At 36.4% G+C, this 26631-nt stretch overlaps 1 pseudogene; it reads right to left on the bottom strand.

The window, feature by feature from the left end:
- Nucleotides 1–1054: 1054 nt before the first annotated feature.
- Nucleotides 1055–26631, bottom strand: part of LOC149220726 (putative serine/threonine-protein kinase At1g01540) — a 91501-nt pseudogene continuing 65924 nt past the window's right edge.

Raw genomic sequence — 26631 nt, forward strand, 5'->3', positions numbered from 1 at the left:
AAGTCACCTTTAAGCAAAATCTCATTGCAATTTCTATACAAGGTTGTCTGTCCTATCATTACTCATTCTAACTAAAATAACTTTAGTGCTCATTGTTAACACCTGGACCACAATCTGTAAGTATGATGTAGTTTTGTAGAACAAATCTTCCACAGTATCCTCAAGAAAGGATGCAGATCAGTGTTGGACTGTTTGTCTTGGATAAGCTTAAATTTTGCACATAGAATCTCATACAAAGGGATAGTTGAAAGATTAGACATTGCGAACTCACAGAAGTTGCCTCAGATTTGTAAGTTCAGATCTTTGTATTTGTTTGCAACAACTCTTCGGACTTACCCTAAGAATTATGCCATGAATTTAACCTTAAAAATGTGTCAAGCATTCTCACAAATCTACCTTCCAAATGTCCTTAAGAGGATTCAAAATAAACCCATCATTTGTGCCCTAGTGGGTGTCGGGTTAGGGCATCATTTTTCAGCCTTAAGTTCTTGGATTAGCTTTAGGAATTAGGCTCCAAATGCTTAGGAATTAGGCTCCAAATGCTTGCTTCATCCATAGACCAGTCAATTACCTTTTACAAATATTTTGTTTGAGCATTGGAGCTCAATGTGCACATATTTATGCCTTCAGTCACTCAGATGTTCTCCAACAAAGTTGGGGATACTAAGTTTCTTACCTAGAACATATGAATGGTTGTCAAATCTAGTTAACAAGTTAATTTCAGGGATTTATGTCTGTGGAGGTTTGAACCTGGGTCTGATCATGAAAATGGCATGTCTTAATCACAAGACTACAGGCGTAATTAATTGAGAGGATTCTTCTTTATAATTGTAAAATTTCACTGACAAACACTAACAGAAACAGATGCTAAGTGCTCTCAGCAATCGGTCATATGTTACAGGGCCTTCAAATAACAAATGAGCACCATAATTATGATATAATATATCAGTTGGCTATGATCAACAAATTTTCTAGGTCTACTTTTGAGGGAGCATAGGCACATGAGGCCCAACAGAATCTGCGGTGAAAATAAGAAAAAATCCCATGATCGTCATCACAATCTCCACCTCGTTCTGTGATTGGGGCTGTTGACTTCACCTTCACTAGTGTTGTCACCATTTGGGTTCGAGATTCTGTCATTAGCTGGATTCTCACGACGTGCTTGGGCAGCAGCCTCACGCCCTAGGCGACGATCCTGCAAAATCCAGGTTTCAGATTGTATTACTATGACATGCCTCTAATGACAATAATAAGCATTGGGCAACAGAGTATTAATACAAGTAAACAGAGTATAGATATATTGTATACACCGTTTAAATATTTGTGTATACATATATATCAGTTGGTTTATATATAAACAAACATTGTGAATGATACTTTGCTCATTTATATATAATCTTATACTGGAATTGATACTCTACAATGACGTGGTTATTGTTTCAAAGAAAAAACATACACCACGAAAGGGGAATTCATCTGCCTCCAGCACATGTATGGCATGGCCTATCTTTGGCCTCTTGGAAACATTTATATCCATGCAAAGGAATGATGTGGGCTTAACCTCAAGCAATGGATCTACCACTTCCTCAGAACTTCGGCTCAGAACCATCATTTTTAGCCATTCTACCAAGTTTACCAGCAAAAGTTTATATTCAAAAAGATTCATTCCTCTTTCAGAACTTAAAGTTATGCCTCTATTAATTTAAATTAAATTAATGAAGAAATTCACCAAGGGATTGAAGACCTTAAAGATATGCCTTTATTACATGAAAGTATTGAAGAAATTTAGCAATGGATTGAAGGGAATTGTATATTCTAACCTCCCCAGTAGGTTTGCCATAATCAACACGGCTTCTTCCCGAAATAATTTCTATGATAAGTACTCCAAAATTCGGCGTTCATGTGCTGGCATACTCCGGTGCAACATAGCTGAATAGATAGGGCACCATAAAACACCATCAATCTAATAACAAAGATCTCGAATACCCAATATACTATTAAGTTCTGAGTCCCATGGATTGCTACGGTCTAACTGCAAAATAGAAGAAAAACATTACACAAACATGATTCTTTTCTTCACTAAAGCTAATGATTTTCTTTGGTTCCTAGGCCATTAATCCAGTAAAATGCAAAAACATTCAATCAAAACAGAATCACAAAACACCATCAACAACTGCTAGCAATATGAGTAATAACAAAGACCCCTAATACCCCGACTATATCTCAACAAGTTTAAAGTTTTTCCCAGTCCCATAGATTGGCATGCTCTAACCGAATGATAAAAGGGAAAATCTTGCATAAACTTGATTTTTTCCTGCACCAAAGCTAATGATTCCTTCTATTTGTAGGCCAGTAATCCAGCAAAATGAAAAAACATTTTTGAGGTTCAGTACCAAATACTGGGCCTTGAAACCAGATAGCATGATAGGGATCATGTATTTACCCAAAAGGGCCATTACCCGGGTTCTCACATAGCGTTTCTTAGATCCAAGGAGCTTAGACAACCCAAAATCTAAAACCTTGGCATTCCATTGCTTATCCAGGAGAATGTTGCTAGATTTTATATCTCTATGAACAACCTTGTGATCCAACCCTTCATGTAAATATGCTAACCTGCACACATCCATGATTCTAAATCAGTAACAACAACATCTATCTAGAATGCTTGCATTATGGGCCTTATGCATCAAGAAAAGCTGACAAATTCATATGTTCACGTTAATTACCCTTTGGAAATTCCAAGAATAATTTTCATCCGGATTTCCCATGTCAGTGGACTAACAGGCCCTACGTCTCCATGAAGCCATTGTTCCAGGTTTCCATTGTCAACGAAATCATATATAAAAATCCTAGTTATGAATCATTAAAACCCATAGGCTACATTATCAAATAATTTTACAAGCAATGGATTCCCATGATTAAGAGTATACCCAACAAATAGATTGATCCATCTGGATGTGACAAACCTGTGTGCAACACAATACCCAAGAAAACGAACAAGACTAATGAAGACTGCGGATTTATTTATTTTAAACCATGTTTTATGTGTTTGTTATATAGTCTTCCATTACATTGTAACACAAAAATCAAATGTTAAAATCTTGAATAGTTGTTGCTTAGAGCGAGAAATGTGTCTCTTTAAATGGTAAAAACAGGTAAAAAGTTGTCAGCATGAATGCTTTTAAAGATGCAGATATATTTATGGTGATTAAAGTGTGTATTTAATGGCATGTTTATTTAATGGTACTAGAGGCATTCCAAGAAATTCAATGGACTGATGTGATGGACTTTTTAATGGTAGTTGAAAATGGATTGAGGATTCTTCGTTTAAAGTTTGTGGGGATAGTGTGTTTTATTTAGGGGATTTAATTGGATTTGAATATGTTTGATATCTAATTAGTATTCAAACCACTATTTGAAGTATTTCATGACTTTTGGTTAGGTGTTTTTTTAAGGAATTGAATGTTTAATAGTGAATAATTTTTTCCAAAATAAATATTTGTCATAATTAATTAATGATGAATGATAAAAGTTAAATAATGAGAGGATATTTGATGTTAATTATTATTATTATGAACTTTTTAAGGGTTTAAATTATAATTAATTAAAAAATTGGAAAAATGAATTTGAATTCAAATTTTTTTTTTGTAAGATGAGAAATTGAACTAAAAAATTATAATCGATATAAAACATATTATAATATTATTGACTATTTTTTAATATAATATGTGTTAAATATATTTGAAATGTTATTAATTATTTATGTAATGTGATTACATTGAAAAAAAAAGTATCGAAGGGTTTTAGTATCGAGGCATTTTTTTTTGTTGTTGTTGTTTTTTTAAATAATAATGTGAAAGCTGGTTTTTTTGTAATTTTTTAAAAATGTGGTTTATGGTTTTTGTAGATCAATAATTGCTACACATACGCAATAATTGTATTTAGTAGATCTATTTGACCTAACCCCAAGAGCGTTGAGACCTCTCAATAGTAGAGGTGCTTTAACTATAGGGATTGAACCAAATTAACCCTTGGAGTTGGTTGTTTTTTCCTTTATTTTTTAATATAATTTTATTTTAATTAAATCATTTTGTTTATAATTGTGCCAGGTATAGTATGATGTAATGTAATGCGCAATGTAATATCATGTAAACATTTTAACTTAGTCAAAATCAAATAAAATAACAAAATAAAAATAACCCTATAAAATAAAATAATAATAAAAAAATGACCCATGATGTTGAAAACCCATGGTATTCATGTGGAATATAGCCTATTTAAGGAGGCAAATTAAACCATCCTAGATCCATCTTAACATTGTAACTACCAAACATTGAGAGGGATCAAATCCCTTAAGTTGATCCCTCTCAACCTTGATAGATCCGAAATTAAGATAGATTTAAGCTAGTGAGTTATTAACCAATTTCTTGTAGAATGTTATATATGTTACAAAAAATTATTATTTTGAAATTATTTTTTATTAATAAATTCATTGAAATGTTATTAAATTTGTTGGAATATTATTTATATTAAATTTTTTTATTTAATCTGCAATAAAATTTAAAAAAAATGATTAATTCGTCTTTTTATATGTAAATAAATATTGTAATGGCTTAAAACTCAAAATTATATTTATGAATAAAAATATGTACATTTTATAAATCATCAATAAATTATTAATTTAACTTATTTTTAAATAATAAATAATTATTTTCTTATCATGCATTTGCAACTAAGTGATGATGAAGGTTGATTTGAGAATTCTTCATTTGGAGGCATGGCAAGCATGGCAGAGGAAGATTCACCAACCAAAGGAGCAATTCAATGACATTTAGGTGTTGCATGTATTTGGGGAGAATAATTTCATAGCAACAAGCTATCAAAGTAAATATTACTTTTTAGATGATTAATAATTTTTATTTCAAAATTTTGTATTGATGTTTTAGATTTTTTTTTTATTATTATTCTACTCTCTCTATATTGAGTAGAAATTCTTGTATAATTAATTGAACTAATTACATATGCTATTCATGCACCTAAGGGAGTTGCCTGATAGCCAAAAGATTGTATTTTTTATTTTTAATAAAATAGCAAAAGTACATTTTCTTTTATGAAAAAAATATGTATATCTCTGTATAACTTAAAATTTGCCCAAAAATATGTTTGGGATTGCTCAATTGGTAATGGCTATGGAAATGAAGTCTTGTCGAACCATAAGCTTTGGGTTCAAATCTTGTGTTATCTCTTGATAGAGGTAAAAAATTAAACATGATGAAAATGTAGTCTTGCTAAACTTTGGCATATATATATATATATATATATATATATATATATATATATATATAATTAACTAATTTTATTGAATATAAATCAATTTACTTAATTTATAACAACAAAAAAAATATTATTGACTAATTTTATTGAATATAAACAAATTTACTTTATTTATCACTCCCCTATGGAGGTTCTTTGAGAGTCTCGTTTTCTTCCTTGTGTGACCATGATGATACTAAACTCTGGAAATTATGGTTGTTAAAGTTGCCATAAATAAGAATATATCCATTGATGTCAAAGATTTATTCAATCTTAAATAAGAATCTATCCATTGATGTCAAAGATTTATTCAATCTTTAAGGTTTCAGGGTTTTCACTTGGGCAATAGCTTCAAGGTTTTTCTCACCATATTTATTACAATTTAGTAATTTCATTCACTGCACGACTATGTTTGTGATTTCCATATATTACTACAATTTAGTAATTTCATGCACCGCACGACTATGTTTGTGATTTCCATATATTACCATTTTTGTGGCTTCATTTGTGGTTGGTTTTACCATGTTGTGCGGAAACTAACCCCATTAATGTTGGCATTAGTGTTATTAAATTTTTATTTTTTAAAAGTTATTCATATCTTGATATTAATTAAGATATTTCCATAGCCAAAATGTATATACAAATGTGCGTAACAATGTAAATAAAGGTGAAAGTGTTTGTTTTAACTTTTTTTTATAATATTTTTTCAATGAATGAAATAGAATTGAATTTGTAAAATTAAATTAAAAAAATCATTTTTTCCTTATCTATTAATTTATAGAAAAAGATTAAAAATATATTTTAGAAATTATAATTAGAAATTCTTACTAAATCTTTTTATTTAATATCAACTTAGTTTGAAATTAGTACTCAATTAGAAATTAAATTTCTTGATTTTGATTTCACAACAATGGTAGTCTCAAAAATGAAGCTAACAAATATTCCTTTTTCTCTTCCGCATCATAAGGTTCTCAAGGATATTAGAAACATTTTGGAGTCATTTAAAAAGACGGATGTCAAAAGAATGGAGAAAGGTTTATTTACCTTCGCCAAAATCTGTGTAGAAATAAACCCAAGTAAGGATCTACCTAACCATATTCAATTGAAACCTAAACCTTTCAACACACCCAAATTCTAGATTATGAAAATACAACATTCTGATGTCACTCATTTTACCAAACAAGACACTTATAGGGCACATTCCCTCAGGAAAAAAAGTACCCAAAAAAAAAAGGGAAGGCTTGCAAAAAAAAGGATGGTAGCCTTCTAATCCCTACCTCACAGAGGAAGAATAACGGGAAATCACAGAGAACCCATCAAACCAAGAAAAAGGGAGTACCCAAGTACATGTTGGAAATGCAACCCACAAGAAAAACAATACAAAATCATATTAAGTGATCCATGAACTAGAACAATAAAAAAAGCCACACAAAAAGGATGGGATAGTGAGCACAAAGAGATTTCATGTTTCAAAAAGTTTAGATTCAAAAAATGAATGCCCATTAGAGATAACTATGAGCAATTTGGAAATGGTTCTAGTTGACCCCACTAAGGGGGATGGTAGAAGGTCCACAAAAAGAAAGGAAAGAAAGAGAAGTTAAATGATTAGTATCATACTTAACTTCTCAGGTTTCTTTTGCATTTTTCAAATTTTCTTATGAATATAAGTCGAGAGGCTACTCTCAATGAATGCAGATAACATCTACAAAATGTGATTTTGTTCCTTTTTTCAAAAGTTGAAATAAAATTACGATTTTTCTCCTTTGGATAAAAGAGATAATGTAGGGGATATGGTCAATGGGGTTTCCTAGATGGACATTCTCTAAAGGTGGAGTCTAGTTAGGGGCTGGGTTACTCTCAGATGATGATGATGAGGGAGAAAAAGAGGGATATGGATCCTTGAGGCATTAAAGTGAAATATCATGGGTAGGACACAAGATGTATCCAATAGTTGTGTCTCATTGGATGATGTGACAATGCACATGGAAGATGCTTTCATCGGAGGGTTAGGGGTTGTACACCTCAATTATAGTATTAAATACATTGAGGTTGTTATTAGTATAAGATGGGATGTGTTGGTGATCCCCAAGGGTGGATAAGGCATCGTCAATGTTGGTAGGTGGCTTAGATTCATAGTACATAATTTATTTTGAAACACCAACCTTTCCCTCATTGTGAAACATCATACTATGGAAGACTGAGGAAACCAACTTTATCATGTACATATAACTACACCCAAAGATAATTTTATGGTTGAGTGGGGTATTTAAAATCTCTACATCGATTAAGATTGTTGTAGCCCTAGTTTAATGGGGAATTTTTTATATGATCCCAAGGGTTGCATATATGGGATTATATGTACATGTAATTTATAAATATATATATGCAATAGGGTTAATATGTGTGTAATAGGGTCAGCATAATAAGAAAGGGGCCACATGTATAATGTGTAAATAGATATATATAGAGAGATTATATAGTCATGATTGAAGACATATAATTTGAATGTATGGATGTATTTGGATATTTGGAGGAGGTACTCAAATTTTTAAGGAGTTGTTATGTAACTTATTTATCTTATTTATATTGGAGTTTTGTTCCATGCTCACATTGGTTTATGTGGTGCGTATCTTTGGTTTATTATGGTATTTTCATTATTTGGATCAAAACATTTGGTATTAGAGGATATGATCCTAGGGTTTTGTTGCTTCAAATGAGTCATATTAGAATTTTAGCTATAACATTCTTTATGGGAAGTTTTCATAAATTGAAATTTTGAGGAAAGAGAGGAAAAATAGTGAAGTACAAGTGATTAAATTTTTCAGATTCCAATTCATTACATTTTCATAGATATGTCCTACGGAAGTTAGGGTTCATGACTAATCCATAAATTAGTCTCAAATGAATTATATTTTTATTTTCACTATAACATTTTATTTGGGATGTTTCAGATAGTGAATTTTTTTGGTGACTGAGATTAGATAGTGAGGTACGTGGGATAGTAGTTTCATTTTCTTATTCATTACACTTTCTTATATATAGTATGTGGAATTTAGATTTTGTGATAATTCAAAATTCAATTTCAAAAGCCATCTTAGTATGTTACTTGTAACATTCTTCAAGACAAGTTTCAAACTATGAAATTTTTAGGCATCTAAGGAAACATATTGAACTACGTTAGGTAATATTCTCAAAATCATATTTGAAAATTTGCATATGTGGCCCGTTTCTCAACTTTATGATTAGGGTATTGATTAGACAAAATTGCATAGCATTAGGCTTTTGATTTTGAAAAGAATTTAAAATGCAATAGATAAGGGATCCTCATTTTAAGTTTGTCTAAGTTGAAGGTTAATAAGCATATGATCCAAGTGGATACTAATGGTGATCCATGTCTTCCACTAAATCAACAAGGTGTTTCATCTTGCCAATTTTGTTATGATATTTCAGGTCATAAACTTCTAAGGTGTTTTTAAGGCCCTAAACAATATTTTTTGGGAGATTTAGGGGCTTAGGTTTGTATTCGACACACCCAAGACTTTCACACAATTATATTTCTTAGTAAGAGCTTTCCAATTGGATATTATATGTCCCAAATAGATATTGTATGCAAAAAAATTTGCACCCCAATGAAGTTGATGTATCAACTAACAACCTCAAGGGCCATAAAACTTTTGGCACTTCACCTCCTAGGGTTATGGTTAGAAACCTTTAGAGTTATTGTTTATGTTAAAATTTATGTTCTTTTCATGCTCTTGAAATAGTTTCTATGAATGAGTGTAGCTGACATCTCTATCTTTAGAGATAACCTACCACCATTCTAGCCAATTTTTTGTTCTACAACATTTTTCTATTTTATTCATTAACATAAATTGGGTTTTCATTATAGTATTGTGTTCTCTACTAAATGTTTGTCTGTGTGTGCTCCATTTCCTCTCATACCTTTCATTTCATTCCTTGTACACATAGATCAACAATATCATATAAATATGATCCATGTTGTTTCTCCTTGCATGTTCCATGAGGTTAGGGTATAGAGAGTTGGGTCTTAAGCTAGTTTCACTTGGGAATTATTACTCTCACTTGCCCAACTGGCATCCCATTGTGGAAGAAATAGGTATTATAGAGTAGGATATCCTATCAAGTTGTTGCTCGAGAGATCCCTCGCACGAAATATGAACAAGTTGAAGGAATCCTTTTCCTAGATCCTTTAATGACTACTAATGGTAACGAATGAACCTTTAAAAATAATCCTTTAATTTTACCAATATCCTTCAGTGACTACTAATACATGATATATTTTAGCTATTCACAAACTCTTTTATGATCATATATTTGTATGACATCCTCATCTTCAATTAGACCTGGGAAAAACATTTGTAGGACATCCAATAGGTCATGAGCCCCTTGCAAAAACATAATTTATATGCCAAAATGGAGAAATCTATATTTAGCATGTAGTAGATTAAATATTTTGGATACAATGTGGATGAACATGGGGTGCATGTGGATCTAGACAAAATGCAAGTATTTTGTGATTATCCGACCTTGATAACTCTAACAAAGCTCCACAACTTCTTATGCTTTGTCAACTTCTAACATAGGTTCATTTTGGGGTTATTTCATATTTCTTGGCCCTTTAGTCAAGTGACCAAGGATGGAGCTAAGGTCAAGTTCACTTAGCCTAATTCATGGCAAAAAGCATTCCAATATCTTAAGCATTGCTTTTGCTTTGAACCATTCCTCACACTACTAAACCTCTAATAACCATTTGTGAATATATGTCTCTAACTATGTTATTATTCTATTCCTCAATCAGTAAGGACATGTGGTAGCCTATAGTAGTGAATCATTATTAGATGTTGATTACAAATATCCCACTGATTATAAGAATATGTTTTTTATTATATAAACATAGCATCATTATAAGAATTATATTATGGGAAATGAGAAAATCATCCACATTTATCACAAGGCTTTGCAATTCATACCAAGGGAAGTTATAAAATTACCACCATCAAAATTGGTCCGCATATCTATAACAATTTCATTTTAATATTAAATACAAGAAGAGCACCACCAATGATGTTTTATACTTCCTTAGTTATCCCTCAGTTGTGGTGCTAACCATATTTCTTAACTATTTTGGGCAGAAGACCTTTGAGTGACCATAATTATACAAGCAAGACTTTAACTTCACTACTACTTATCAGCTAATTATCAGACACTAAGCATAGGAAAAAAAATTCTATACTTCCACCTCCAAGACACACTCTTATGCTATCTGGGGAGTTTTTGTATTCCTTTAAGAAATCATTCAAAGACTATTTGGGAGGAACATTAGAGTCAAGTGGAAGGGCACTTTAGTGTGGAGAAGACTATAGTATTACTTTAAAATATTTATATTGCTCAAAGCAATAGCATGAAGTCAACAAAAACATCCGATCGTGCATTCTCTATACACTAAAATGGCCATAAATAAATAGGGGATGTGCACTGCTCTACCTACCCCAAATAAGCCTTAAGGGTCAATCTCCATGGATTACACGTCAGTATTTCCCTCCACCAAACATGGTCATAATTGTGTAATTTTGTTTGCCAATTAGTTATTTAAGGTGGCCAATTTGGCACCCTATAACAAGACTATCATAACCAAGGTCGATGCTAAACTCATCTTTGAGCATTTTTGGGTTCATTTTACACTGTCATTGACCATTAATTTTTATAGGGAAAACAAGCTTCTTGGTACCTCTTTGTCTATTCTATGGTCTCTAATGGAAACCAAGTCAACAAAATTGATTGCCTTCCATCCCCAAACAAATGGACAAATGAAAGTTTTCAACAAGATGATTGTGCACATCTTGCACATGTACAAATCCAAGATTCCACGTACATGGGATGAGATCTTTCCATATGTTCAAAATATCTATGAGAGATCTCTCCATGACTCTATTGGCCGTAGTATTTTTTAGGTATGCTTGGTGTTCCATCCATTAGCCCCCATTGATGTAGCTCTAACCATTGCATATTCATTGATAGATACCTCCCATTCCTAGAATAAGGTATATGAAGTAACCATTTTTTTCAAATGGATCCAACATCTCCAAAAATAAGGTCATGATATCTTGTAAAAGTCCAATGCCAAGTACTAGTATTGATGTGATTAGAATCAGGTTCCACTCAATTTTTTGGTAGGTGATAAGGTGTGGTTACATTTATAGAAAGAACGCCTCACAGACCCCTACAAGAAACTTATACCACTCTATTACGGAAATTACAACATCATAAATGTTATGGGTGAAAATGGCTTTCCATTGAATAGTCCTCCATTCCTTGGATTACAACCGGTATTAAATCTGGAGCTACTTCACCCATCTTTACCACCTCTATTGGACACCTCAAAGGTGGTTAAGAAATTGGCCCCTACATAACTCAATCTCAACTACAATGAGCAAGCTAGATTAGATAGAATCATTGACATCAAAATGAAGTGTACCTGAACAACAAAACATATGACTCTATCAAATTGTCAAATTAGGCCAACTTCTTTAGTCAAGCAAGTAACTCATCAAGTTTCAAAATTATAAAAAAGTTCCCCATCTCCTATGCAAACTTGATGTAATAGGGAGAATTTCTTCAAGCGAAGACGACTAATCTGGGTGGTTATTAATTTCCACCAACCTATTCCACTGAGTCAACACATTTCTTCATCTTAGCATATTTGTTTGATTTTTTGGATCCTAAACTTCTGATATTTTTTTGTGCCACTAAATGATGTTTTTTGAGAAATTCAAGGGCCTACATTTGACTTCGACACACCTGGGCCTTGCAAAAAATTGCATTTCATAGTAATATATTTTCAATAAGCTACTATGCACCCTAAATAGAGATTGTCTACAAAATGTGTGCCCTTGGGAAGTTGATGCATCAACTAAACACTTCAGGGCCTACAAACCTTTTGGCAGTTTGCCTCCTAGAGTTAGGATTTTATAATTTTAGGGTTCTTGTTTTATGTTTAAATTCCATTATTTTATCCTCTTGTAATAACTTTTCTAAATGAGTGTACTTGACATATCTCTCTCTTTATAGATAAGCTACCACCATTCTAGCAATTTTGGGTTCTACATCATTTTGTTATCTTATTCATTAATGGAAGTTATGCTTTCACTATATTGTTTTGTTCTTCTTTATGTGCATATTCCATTTATTCTCTTTCCTTTCATTTAATTTCATATACATCCCAAATTAGATTGAATCAAATAGATTTATATTAGCCAAGGTTAATAGTAAGGTCGTCCATTGTGAAAGATAAATTTGGTGGAAATCAAGGATTAAAATAGTGACAAGTGACTAGGTTAAGTCATAAACGATATTAACACTCAAAATAGGAATCTATATCTAGGAAGCAAGACCATCAATCATCCTACCTCTTCAGACCAAAAATCGTGCTACAAATCGTGTTTTCTCCCTTCAAAACAACTCACTGCCCATCTTGTAGAAGCCTGATGTCCCTCCTATAGTTTTCTTGTAGGTGCTCTTGTAGAACCTGTAGGTGCTCCTGTAGAAAATGTCGAGAGCAAGAATATGGGAGAGATCGATGGAGGACAGTGGTTACGAGGTTGTGGGGGCACAAGGAGACTGTTGTAGCTGAGTTACGAGGAGAGAATGAAGGAAAAGGTGGTGAGAATGCTCGGGGAGGAGTACTTATTACCCTTTATGGATATTTTTGGTGATGAGTGCTGAGCTGGCAAGGTATACGTTGGCCATATTCAGACCGTTGGTCCCCACCTGCCTTGTCATCATGGCCCCTCCTCATAATCATCCCTCATTATTACATCGGAGTTCACACTTCCTCCACTACTTGTCCTTGGCATCTTGTGCTGGAGTTGACTGTGCGCACGTGTGGGTGACATCTCGGATGAGTGGATTCAAATAGATGAAGGTGGCCAAGTTAACCGGCCACCTTTCCCTCATTCAACCTCAACCATCTCATTGATTTTGCATGACTTATAATTACACAAATGCAAACAGAGGAGTGACTTAGTTACTTACCTGTGATCCGAATGTATTTGCTGTGGGGTGTTGTGGTTTTCTCTATTGCATGCTTTTATTTCCCTTTTTGCATGCTCTCTCTACTTGATGACGTGTGATTGTGTGCTTGTGCAGGTTCTTCTCTGGCTGGATCTGAGCTTCAGGTGCTTGTTCAACCTTCATGTTTGCACTCTCTTGCTGTTGGTGCTAGATTTCTATGAGATCAGCTGCTACAAGAATTCCTACAGGAGCTCATGTAGCTGCTTCTCCCCTTGAAACATTAGATTCTTTCTGTGCTTGGAGCTCGAGGATGATGCAAGAGGTGTAGATAAAGATGGAGAGGTAGTAGGTAGGCTTCAGGTGAGGTTGATGGTGCTTTTTCCTCTCATTTTTTGTTTTTTTCTAAAAAAACTGAAAAACTATTTTTCTATGTTTTTCTTGTACAGGAAGAAAAATGATGCTTGGGGTGTGATGCAGGTTTGGAGATGATGGCAAGGAGGTTTGAAGATTGTAGGAGGGCTTATAGGTTCTTCATGAAGCATCTTACCCTCAAACTGCCTTCTGTAGCCACTTCTGGCTCTCTGTAATTCCTACAAGAGCCTCCTGTAGAAAACACAAAGCCTCTTGTAGAAAACACAGTTTTTGAAAAAGAGGTACAGTGGGGTGAAAGAAATGCCAAAAATGATGGAGGAAGGTGTGGAGAAGATGAGATGGGTGCTGGTATGAATGTCAGGGTCCCCTTGGCACCTTCTTCTGCTCCATGTAGTCCTCCTGCAAACCTGCAATGCAACAAAAAAAATCATTTTCTTTCTTCTTCTTTTTTTTTTTGAAAAACAACTAGGGTGCCTCAGAGAGGTTTTCACCCTAATTTCCTGCCCTGGGCACCTCCAAGGGAGGTTTTCACCCAGGGATCTTATTCTTTTTTCTCTCTCTTTTTTTGACATCACTGGGTCGCCTCAGAAGAGGTTTTCAACCCGATGATGGGACTCAACCGCCTCATGGAGGTTTTCACTTGAGTCCTTATTATTATTATTATTATTATTATTTGCTTTTCTTCAGTGAGTGCGTGAAGTGGAAGCTAAGACATGCTCCAATACCATCACAGTTTTATTCAGATCTTCAATAAACTCTCGCTTGGAGAGGGGTTTCTTGTAGACTTTCAACCGATGTCCATTGACAAGCATGGGGATGGCTTCATCATCAATGGTTCTAAACAGAACTGAACCATTGCCATTGAATTTCTCCATAGTGTAGGGTCCCAGCCATCTTGTCCTCAGCTTGCCTTTGAAATCCTTGTATCTTGAATCATAGAGTAGTGCCCAATCTCCGTCTTGGAATTTCTTCTCCTTGATATTTTTTTCATGCCATATCTTTCTCTAAAGCTGAACTACCTCTGTATGGAGAAGGGCTTGCAATCCATATTCATCCAATTCATTGAGCTGAAGTAATCTCTCCTTCTGTGCATGGCTGAGGTCTAGGTCCAGCTGAGCTGCCATCCTTAGTGTATTGAACTCAAATTCTATTAACAGCAAAGCCTTCTTCCCATAGACCAGTTCATAGGGTGTGAACCCGGTGGTGGTCTTCCATGTTGTGTTGTAGGCCTAAGTGGCCTCAACTAATCTGTCCGCCCAGTCTTTTCTGCTGCTGCTCACTACCTTGGTTAGGATCCCTTCCAATGCTCTGTTGGTGACCTCCACTTGCCCATTGGCTTGTGGATGGTAAGGGGTGGAAGCCTTGTGCTTGATCTTATGATGTGTGAGCAGGTCTTCAATTAGGTTGGAAGTGAACTGACTGCCTTGATCTGTGACCAACTCTCTTGGATACCCAAACTTGTAGAATATGTTTTCTCTCAAAAACTCAGCTACTTTTTCCTCTGTTGCTGCTTTGATTGCTTTTGTCTCTACCCACTTTTTTAGGTAGTCGATGCATACAATGATGTATTGTTTTTGCTTTGAAGGAGGGTTGATAGGCCCCACAAAGTCCATGCCCCACTTCTCAAATGGCTCAAAGGTCACTTGAGGTTGCATGGGCATCTCATCCTTTGGAGTAGGTTTCCCCATCCTCTGACACCAATCACATTGGCTTGTATATCTCCTCACATCCTGATGAAGAGTGGGCCAGTATTAGCCTGCTTGCAATATCTTGAAGGCAGTTCTTTTTTCTGCAAAATGACCTCCACAAGGCCCATCATGACAGGTCAAGAGGATTTCAAAGACTTACTCCTCCCTGACACATCTTCTCAAGATCTGATCTGGGCCAAGTTTGAAGAGATTTCCCCCAATCCAGGTGAAAGGGTGTTTTTCCTTACTATCCTACTCTTCTCTTTTGAGGATAGGTGTGGCGGGAACTGTGTTGAAACCAAGTAGTTTGCTATATCATCAAACCATGGAGAGAGTACTAATATAGAAAATAGGTGATCATCTGGCATTTGGTCATCCACCATTCCTTCTTCACCTAGAGGCAAACTTTACCAATCTTATCAATAATTGTCAAGTCAAACTACTGCAGTAAAAGCAACAATCTAATAATGCGAGCATTTACATCTGGTTTGTTCATTAAATATCTAATTGCAGCATGATCAGTGTGCACAAAGGTTTGATAGCCTGTGATATAATGTCTGAATTTGTTTAAGGAATGCATGATAGCTAGGAGCTCCTTCTCGGTCACTGTATGGTTTAACTCTGCCTTTGACAAGTTTTTGCTTATAAAGTATATGGCATAAGGTAACTTTTCATCAATTTGTCCTAAGGCTGCTCCTATTGCTTTATTCGAGGCATCTGTGTGAATGTGGAAAGGTAGGGCCCAGTTTGGGCCTCTGAGAATTGGGGCAATTACTAGCTTGCTCTTCAAGGTATCTAAGGCTTCTTGATAGTTTTCTGACCATATGAACTCAACATCTTTGCCTAGGAGGCTAAACAAAGGAAAGGCTAACTTGCTGAAATCTTTAATGAATATTCTGTAATATCCAGCTAAGCCTAGGAAACTTCTGACATCTCTCACCTTTTGAGGAGGTGGGACCCTTTAGATGATGGTGATTTTGTTGGGGTCCACCTGCAGTCCTTGCTGAGATATTGCATGACCTAACACGGTCCCTTTAGTCATCAAAAATTCACATTTTTGTAGACTGAGGGATAGGTTCATCTCAATACACTTGTCTAGAAGTTTTCCTAGGTTAGATAAAGCTTCCTGAAAGTCAGAGCCATAAGGATTAAAATCATCCATGTATACTTCTACTGCATCATGAACCAGTTCAGAAAATATACTCAATACCGCTCTTTGGAATGTGGCTGGAGCATTGCACAAACCAAAAGGAAGGACCCGGTATGCAAAGGTACCCCAAGGACAAGTGAAAGTGGTCTTATCTTGGTCTTCCGGGCTGATTTGAATCTGATTGAACCCGCTAAACCCATCCTGTCAGAGATGGGATAGATGAATCTTGCATCAAGCAATTTCTGCAGTTCTTCCTTAGCAATATCTTTAAGTGTTGGATTCATCCTCCTTTGAGGCTGCCTGACTGGTTTTCAATCTTCCTTGATGTATATATGATGACTACATACTGAAGGGTGCACTCCCTTCATTTCCTTATAATTCTAGGCGAAGGCATCTAGATGTTTTCTCAGTAGGCTGCACAGTTCCTTCTCTTGGGAAGTAGATAGGGATGGATTGATTTTCAATGTTCTTTCTGGGCCGAACTCTATATTTTTGACATGAGGAGAAGTAGGATCGGCCACACAGAGATCAGTTGAGGGGTTGTTTTGGGTTTCTCTTACTATGTCTTCTAATGGTGATACACTAGGAGGTGGATTCTGAATCAAATTTTCAATCATATCATCCTCATCTTGTTGTTTTTCCCCCATGGCAATTTCTAATGCACAAAGTGGTGCAGAATAAACTTCATCCTCATCTTCCTCCTCCAACCAGAGAGGTAGATCATGTTCTAGAAAGGGTTGGGTAGGAGGATATAGGATTAACTGCTTGGACATGTGCTCATTCTTTATGGTCATGTTCCCAGCTCGACAACTAATGTAGGCATCGGTTGTAGCCAACCAAGGTCTTCCCAGAATGAGGGGATACCCGGTGAGCTTTGCCTTTGGCTAGAGAACTAGGAAATCAGCAGGGTACTCCCAAGAATCAATGGAGACCATCACATCTTCCACAATCCCCTCAGGGGTCATGGTGGAGCGGTCTGCTAGTTGTAGCACTGTCGTGGTCTTCCTCAAGGAGCCCTGGAGGTTAAGTTTGAGCATTGTGTCCTTTGTCATCACATTAATGGCAGCTCCCAGATCAATCAAGGTATGCAGGATCATTGTGCCATTGATGTGGACATCAACTATTGGGCTTCCAGGGTCCAAATATTTTGGACAGATTACCTGCCCCAACATCAGGTCAAACAATTGTCCTATGACATTGATGGTTGGGGCATCTCTCTTGTGCCTTCCTAGATGCCTAAAGCACTTCTCTTTGATCAACCTATTGTAGATAGGCACATCTTTTATGGCTTGGAGAAGTGGTATCTTCACACATAAATGTTTCAATTCTCCCAGGAGTTCAGTCTCTTCTGGGGTAGGCTGGATTGTCGCGGATAGTCTCTCAGGAAAGGGTGGATTTTCTTTAGGTTTTCTTTCCTCTTTATCTTCCTCAACCTCCCTGGGTGGAGGCTGGCTATCTGGGAGGACTTTCCCAAATCTCAAGTTAATTTCTTGAATCTCCACAACATAAGTTGGGCATGATGGTTCCCCACTATACACTTGTTGAGCCTGTCTGTTGTTCGGGTTCAGATTTGGCTGGGCAGGCATTTGGGGTTGCCTTGGTGGAGCAAAAGGTAACGGTTGTGGTTGGGCAGGTGGTGGAGGCATAAGAGCGGGAAGAGAGTTGTATTGGGGCCTCCACCCCTGATGAGATGCATTCCACTGAGGCTGCGGCTGAGCATAGGATTGAAATGAATGGGTGGCTGGTTGGGCATGATATTAAGATGTGGAGGACCAAGGAGGTGGTGTGGACCAAGAAGGATAAGCATGCGGACCCCAAGAAGGTATGGAGGGAACTTGGTTGGGGTTGTAGTATGCCTGAGATGTCCCTTGCATCCCCTGCTGGTATGGTCTAGGTCCATGCAGCCTTCTTTGGTTTATGTAATAGAGTTGTTCAGTGACTCCCTCAGCCCCTTGATATATAGCTTTAAGTCTGGGCAAGGAAGGGCACTTATCTGTAGAATTATTTTCTTCACAGACTGAACAAACCTCTATAGAGTTCAATGGGCATTCATTCCTAGGATGCCTCCTGGTGCATCTAGGGCAAAAAATGGTCGAAGCCCTCTTTGCTTCCTCTTATTTTCTCTTGATATGTAAGGTATCCATTTGCATGGCAAGAGTCTGTAGCATCTCACTCTTGAAGTATTCCAACATGTTTCCAATTTCACCTTTAATGGATGAGTTGGAGGAAGAGGTACTGGCTATGGGTTGACTCCCCTACCTTTCTTTCTGGCTGCTCTAGAATGGTTTCTAAAAACAGTCTTTATGTCCTCATAGGATAGTTGGTAGATGTCTCCCCCAGCCAGTAGATGGAGGGTGTCTAAAAGGTCTTCCTGAATTCCCCTGAGCAGGACCAACTTCAGAGACTCAGGGTCAAGTGTACACTCGGCCCTTTTGTAACTGAGCTGGAACCTTTCTTCATAGTCTTCCAGGGACTCATCACTTCCTATGGTCATTCGGAAGATTTATTCTTTAGTATCTTTTGACCTACAATAGTCTCGATACTTATTGTTAAATGCCTGCTACATTTGAGCCCAAGTTGTGATGCTATTCCCAGGTAATCCCATGAACCAGCACAGTGCTACATCCTTGAGAGTAGAAGGGAACAGTTTCAACTTTTGCTCATCTTCTGCACAGTCATAAGTTCGACAAATGACAACAAACTCAAACAAGAAGGTGTCAGGATCTTCTATAGTCAGACCATGGAAATGAGGTAGGGCGGAAGGGCTTATATTCTTCATTTTGGTTTCGCCATTGGTCTCCTGAATGGGAAAGGTACCCTCTATCCTCTCTCCATTCCCCTTAGCATTTTTGTTTTCCGCCATTGGCTCCAAAGGAATGTTTTCTTCTTCTTCTTCCCTTATAGGTTCTTCAAATATGTCTGGCTATTCACCTAAGGGTTCTTCCTGATCACAGCCACTGAAGAAGAGAGAAGGTTGGCTGTGTGAAGCAGTGGGGGTATTGGGCAAAAATTTTCCTAAGTTATCTCTATTCCTACAAGGCATGAAAGGAAATATTTTTGGTTGGTTTTTTGTTTCTTTTTTCTCTGCACTGATAGTACCTGCAAAACTGAAATTGATTGAACAAAACAAATTGAAACTGAATTAAATGAACTTGCTAAAATGGAAATTTGCAGAATTGGAAAGAAAAGCAAGGAAATGTAGAACTTGAAAGGAAAAAGAAATGACTAGTCTAATTTTGCTGAAATGAACTATTAGCAGAATGTTGCAATAGGAAATAGAAGAAAGAAGTAATCACAGAATACTCTGATGCTTCCCTAGCAACGGCGCCAAAAAGTGGTGAGCGCCAGTATTGCGGCAATAATGCTGCAACTCTAGGGCTGCCTACCTTACTCTTGTCAACCCGGTAGTTCGTAACAAACTTGGAAGCATCGGTGTTGTATGCACAAGTACTAGTTCTCACTACAGGTTGTCACTTGGTCAGCCGATGCAAGATCACTAGGAGCTCAAGCCAACTTCTATGGATTCCAAAAGAAGCTCTTATATGTGATGAAAGAAAAGAAAGATTACTCTACAGATGCTATTCTAATTGCAGAAAGGAGAAAGACTAAAATGTAAAGTAAACCTAGTAAACCCTAATTAACCAATTAATTCTACTTTTGTAGAAATCACTATGAAAACCATGAAAGGAATGCCATTACCTACTCAAGGAAGTAAACAACATCTAACTATGCTATTCCTGGAAGTAAATAAACAAAAAACATATTTTTGGATTTTTATGTGAATTTGTCATGCATGTAATTTATTATGTGTGAGTGTGGCAGCGAATAGGTGGTGTTGAAGGGCAGTTTTTGGACTTGAGAGGATGTAGGATGGTGTGGATGGGCCCTAGGAGGTCTCTGGTGGTCTTCTGGAGGCTTTTCCACACTTGGCCTTCAAAAGAAAGCCTACAAGAAAATATATAGGAGGACACAGGAAATCTACAGGAGGAAAACGGGGAACTATAGGAGGCCTACAGGAGGAGGCCGAGAGCAGTTTTCACTGTTTTTAGGGTGTGAGAGTGGGTGAAAAAGGTGGATGAAGGTTGGAATGAGGTTTTAGGGCACCTAAGGTCTACCATGAATCACTAGGAGAGAGAGAGATGATTGGATTTGCTCAAGGAGAGAGGAAGAAGTTCTATGGAAAAATGCAGGAAACTAGGGTAGAATTGAGGTGAGAATTGGGAGACCTATAGGGCATGGATCATATGGAGGGTGTGATTTCTTATAATTTGGCCTACTACTGGAAGAGATATGCTACATAGAAACTAATAGTCAACCAAGGAAATCAAGCAACAAGTGAAATGAATGCATTTAGGAAAAACAGAGTTTTGCATAAAAATGATCTAAGCTATGAGCTATGAAAGGAAATGTTGAGAAATGTTGTAGGGAAGGAAAGCATGAAAGAAGACTATTGTAAATCAGGAAGTGAGCATGATGAAGAAGATCTAAAGAAAAGCAAAGCTGGACTTATTAATCTAATAAAAAGCTGCAAACACTAGAAGTCCTATGAATGAGGAAAATCTGTGTTTTTGGGGCAGCAAGAGAGTCTTTGCCTCAAATCATGGTCCCAGAAGGATGAAGAGAGGCCAAGGCACTATTTCTAGCCTTTTGAATCTTTTTTGGTCACTACTTAACCTGCTACAGAAAGCACAAATGGAAGCAAACTACTAAATCATCAAAAGCAACCTATTCTTAACCATAAGAGAAACACATCTACCAGCAAACTAATCTACAAATTGAAACAAAGCATACAAATACAAGTAAAGAGGAGCTTGGCTGCTTGGATTGGGCCCTAACCCAAGAGCTTCAGCCCTCTGAGGTAACTCAGTGCTAGCTCAAAAAGGATTCCATCTTTATTTTCAAAACAATAGCAAGATTACATGAAACTGTCACAAAAATAATAAGCTCGAAATTTGAGCAGAGTTTACATAAGCAAAAATCTGACCCTAGTGAGGCCCTAGGCCTCTCTACTTATACAAATGAAGCTACCAATAGATTCCTTAAAATCAGGGAGGCTTGGCTCCCAAAACTCGAGATAATCATCAGTCATCCTCCACTTGCTCGGTTGCCTTCTAGTGCATGATTCGGCTGCTTGTACTCCGAGCTAAATGAAGGGGAATTCGAAGTGAGGAGTAATAAATGAGGGGGATTCCCTCCTATAAGTCCTCTCCTCTGTCCACTTCGAGTTATTGCTGCCATTTGTCCACTGGATCCTTGACTTTGACCTCGAAATCCATCAATAATCTGCATTAAATACATGTTAGACCACATGGCACAATAACTAACTCAACTCATTCTATAAGCATAAATATAATCAGAAAATCATGTAATAAGCAAAGAGAATGGTTGATTTGACTAGGCTAGGAGGTAAAATGAGCCCATATAATTACCCATTTATGAGGCTCATCAGGGAGTCTCAAATACCTTGGAATGATTGTCCAAGACTTTTTGGAGGTTTGGAGAAATGGATGATTTCGATGTGGGAACCTCTAGTGAACATAATTGTGCAATTATGCCTCGTTTTTATTTCTTTAGAAGCTTTGTCATTCCGTTAGATCTGATTATCTTTCCCGGTTTCCCTACGATACCCCTTAATTCAACTTCCTTTCCTTCTGCAGAGAATTTCATGAAAAGTTCTTGAAAATTAAAAGCTATTGTACCCAAGGATTGTAGCCATTGGACTCCTAGCACAACATCAGCACCACCCATTGGAATGGAAAGCATTGGACTATTCAATACATATTCTCCCATGGATAACTTCATATTATGGAACTTTCCTAAGCAATTTATGGTTCCTCCACTTGCAACTATCAGTTGACACTCTGGTGTTGGATATAGGAAGCAATTCAATTCCTTGGGTATCTTACAATGAATAAAATTATGGGTACTTCCTGAATCAATCCAAACTATTACCTTTTTATTCTTGATATGCCCTTCTATTTTGATAGTTTGAGGAGTGGTAATTCCAGCCAATGCATTACAAGATATGGTCATATTCATTTCTTCTTTTTCTAGAGTTTTTTCCTGGTGTATATCCTCTTCTTTTGATGTTTCTTATTCTTTTTCTTCCTCCTCTTCACAATCTATGTAAAATAATTTCTTCTCGACACACTTATGACCTTTAGTGTATTTGCTATCACAACTGTAACAAATCCCTTTTGCTATTTTTTCTTCCAATTGTTGTGGTGTCAACCTTGTAGGTTGTGGATGGCTAGGGGCAGAAACACTTCCATCTTTATGATTGTGAGTGGTAGGCTTCCTTGTTGCCATAATTTTTCTTTCCATTTTTCTTGCCAACCTGAATGCCTTCTCCAATGAATCTGGTTCCCAAAGGCAAATCTCATGTTGGATGTTATCTTTTAAAGTCCCTATGAACACCAATCCTATGCTCCTATGGAGTATCTTTTACCCTTATATTCAATTTTTGGAAGTCCTCAATGTGCTCCATCATTGAACCCTTTTGTTTGAGATTTATCAATTGGCTAAAAAAAAGTGTTGCTTTTTGTATCCTCATAATTTGATATCATTTCATCCATAAAAATAGCCCAAGTGACAATTTGTTTACGAGAGCAAAGCCATCGATACCATACAAACTGATTTGGTTCCAAATATAAAGTTGTAATGCGTACCTTTTGTGTGTTTTGCACATTATGGAGATCGAAAAATTGCTCCATCTGTAGTATCCATGTTCTGGGATCCTTGCCATCAAACTTCCTCATATCGATCTTTGGAACATGGTGGTTCTTTGATCCAACGTTAGAGTCTACGAAATCATGATTAACATTTATTTTGTTCTCATCATCGATTTTCTTTACTACCCTTTCACCATTTGTAAGCATTTCTTGTAGAAACTTTGTCAAATTTGTCTTCAAGTCTATCTTCAAATCTATCTTCAAATCTTCCATGCTTGTCTTCAAATCTATCTTCAAATCATCCATCTTAGCTTCCACGCCGTCCATCTTAGCTTCCACACCGTCCATCTTAGCTTCCATGCCGTCCATCTTAGCTTCCACGTCATTCATCTTAGCTTCTACGCCTTTCTTTAAACCATCCATCTTAGCTTCCACGCCTTTCTTTAAACCATCCATCTTAGCTTCCACACCATACATCTTAGCTTCTACGTCTTTCTTTAAACCATCCATCTTAGATTCTGTTACTTTTTGTGCGAGTGACATTTGTTTCACTTGGTCTCATAATTTTGATATATCATGTTGCATTTCTTCCTCTTCTTCATGAGTCATGCTAGAGCTTTCAGGTTGCTTACTAGGTGTTTCCATTTTCTTTCTTCGAGGCATCAATTACCGATAATAATGCTTCACTATGCCCTTTGAATTCCTTCAAACTAATTTTTCAAACCAAGCTTATGCAAAAATTTAAAAAAAACTACACACCTTTTTTTTCACTTTGTAGGAGCTTGATATTGAATCTGATGTATTTCTGTAATTTTGGATCTCCAAGGTCTGAAATTTCTTCCTGCGGTAACCCTCTGAGTAATATTTCTAACTCCACAAGTCTGATCAAGATTGGATTCTCCAATGAAGAGTTATGCCAAATCTCCCACGATGACCTGAGTATAAACTTGTTCAGTAGAGCGAACTTGTACGACATGCTGCAGGTCATTGTTTCAACCTTAGGTTCTAAAAATGGTACCCAAAAAACTACAGTCTGTCCTCTTTCTACAACTTCTTACGAAAATTCAATCTGATGCTCAGAGAGAAAGTTATGACGATTTTCCCAAGGTGACCTGTTTGGAATGTAATTCGGGGGTCTACAAAAACCCTAACTTCCTCAGATTATATCTCCGAAAATATAGCGAGACAGGATCTGAAATTTGGAGCCAAGGTTCAGACTGATTTCTTCTCAAATGGGTTTTTTTGTTAGCTTCTGAAACTTCATATAGAAAGAATTATAGCGAACATTCCACGATGACCTGTTGTAGATGAAATTCTAGAGCTTGCAAAAATCCTAACTTCCTCAGATCATATATCCAAAAATATAGCGAGAAAAGATATGAAATTTGGACCCGAGGTTCAGCAAGATTCATATCAAATGGGTTTTGTTTTTCTTTTGAAACGTTGCAGAAAAAACTTTATAGCAAAAATTCCACGATGACCTGTTTGGAGTAGCAAAACCCTAGAATCCAAAGCTCTGATACCAAATGCCATGAAACCAGTGCACAAAAAGATAGAAAAGATAGATCAACGCCTTATATTTCAGCCTCTTTGAGGGGGAAAACTCCTTTACATTACACAAATTAACAATTCTTGGATGATACAAATGACAAAACCTCCTTTCTTTATATAGGAGTCTAAGGGGTCACAATATAACCAAGTCGACCTAACAATAATAATATAAAGGCACAAAAATAACAATAGTGGGATTCTATGGGGCACAATAATAACAATAAGGGATACAATGACAATAGTCATGGGGGAATCACTAGTATTATAGGGACCTAACATCTGCTCTGCTGGAGGTTGCCCCCTCGAAGAGGTAAGTGAACATTACTTTCATATCTGAATAATAAAATACTTGATGCTTTTCTCATTTTATTTTGTGTTCTGGGTTGTATTTCTTTGCATATTTGGTATTCTGGAATTTCTCACAGGTCAAGAGCATAACAATGTATTTGCGTACTGTGCTTTGAGACTTTTATGTTATGAGTATGGGAATGCCTAACTCAATGATGATTATTATATTACATTGTAATCCTTGATTGATTGTTGCAGGTTTCCAACCATGATCTCTAATCCAATCCTTGATATGATAAAGTACTTCAGTCCTCAAACTTTTCTAACTTTGCACATTAGGGGGCATTCTGTTACACTTCATTTTGTCACCATGTCAAATAATCATCAAAATTGGATCTCTCGCCATCCATCCAAGTGTCATGAAGCACTCCCTTGCAAGTCAAAAACGTATATACCCTAAATAAAGTGAAATTTATGGATCTCATGGTACAAAACCCTATTTTTGAGCATCTACACAATTTTTTGAACATTATTCGCACATGTGTAGTTTCTTCCACTATAAACTGCGCAGATCTACGCACTGTCTTCCACTAAAAAGTGCACACATGACTCAATAAAAAGTAAAAATAAAAAGTGAGATCTAGAAGCATTGTTGTGAGAATCATTCCCAATAGAAAGCATCAAACTCATGTTTATTCAAGCCTAACCTCATTTTATATGGAGTTAATCCCCATTCTTCAAGGAGCCCTCATCCCTCTTTTAGTGGATCTCATCCTTGGACTAAGGATCTCAAACTACTTCCTTTTTGCCTATTAATCAAGCCATTTGTGGGGGAGTTTAGGGAGGCGGCTAAGAGTAAGTTTATGCTGGAGGAATTAGGTTGGATAGCTTATCATTCTTTGAGAGGATTGAGATCAATGGGAGGAGATTCACAACATCACGATATAGGTTTTGTAGCTCTTTTATGTTTCTAAAATTAATACAAAGCGTTTCTTATCACTGCATTGTTTAATGGATTAATTAAGGAATTTCATGGATGGTTTATGTTATTTATATTTTTCCATTAGAATGATGTTTGTCACTAGTCTCCTTGATCACTAGTTTGAATTATTGAATCATTTATGTTTCATATGCCTTTGATCCTCTGTTGTTTCCATGTGTGCAGGTCTAGATTCAAGCATAGAGGAGTTGCATTGAAGCACAAAGGGGGATCTTCATCAAGTATGTCGTAATAAGGTATGAATTTTCTTTTCTCACCTTGTTATCTTATGATTTATGAAAAGATAGATTCAGGGAAGGAATTAGCTTGATTATTTGTTTGTTACTAGGGTTCTTTGAAACCTAGGGAGAGTGCTTATGTCCGCACCTTCGATTTGTCCTCATAACAGTTTTACACCCAATACTGGAAACTCGACTAGGACCAGGGATACTACCTATATGAAAATTATAAATGTGTATTGGAATTTCAAAACACTTATGGGTTGGGTCCTTGCAGATTGAGCAGATGCTCACCAAAAGCTCATTATCTGCATAGGAAAATTAATAAAAATAATGGAAACTGTCAATA

Source organism: Pinus tabuliformis, chromosome Q (assembly GCF_031772625.1).
Source record: "Pinus tabuliformis cultivar Carrire ecotype Pingquan chromosome Q, CPIR1, whole genome shotgun sequence".
Lineage (NCBI taxonomy): Eukaryota > Viridiplantae > Streptophyta > Pinopsida > Pinales > Pinaceae > Pinus > Pinus tabuliformis.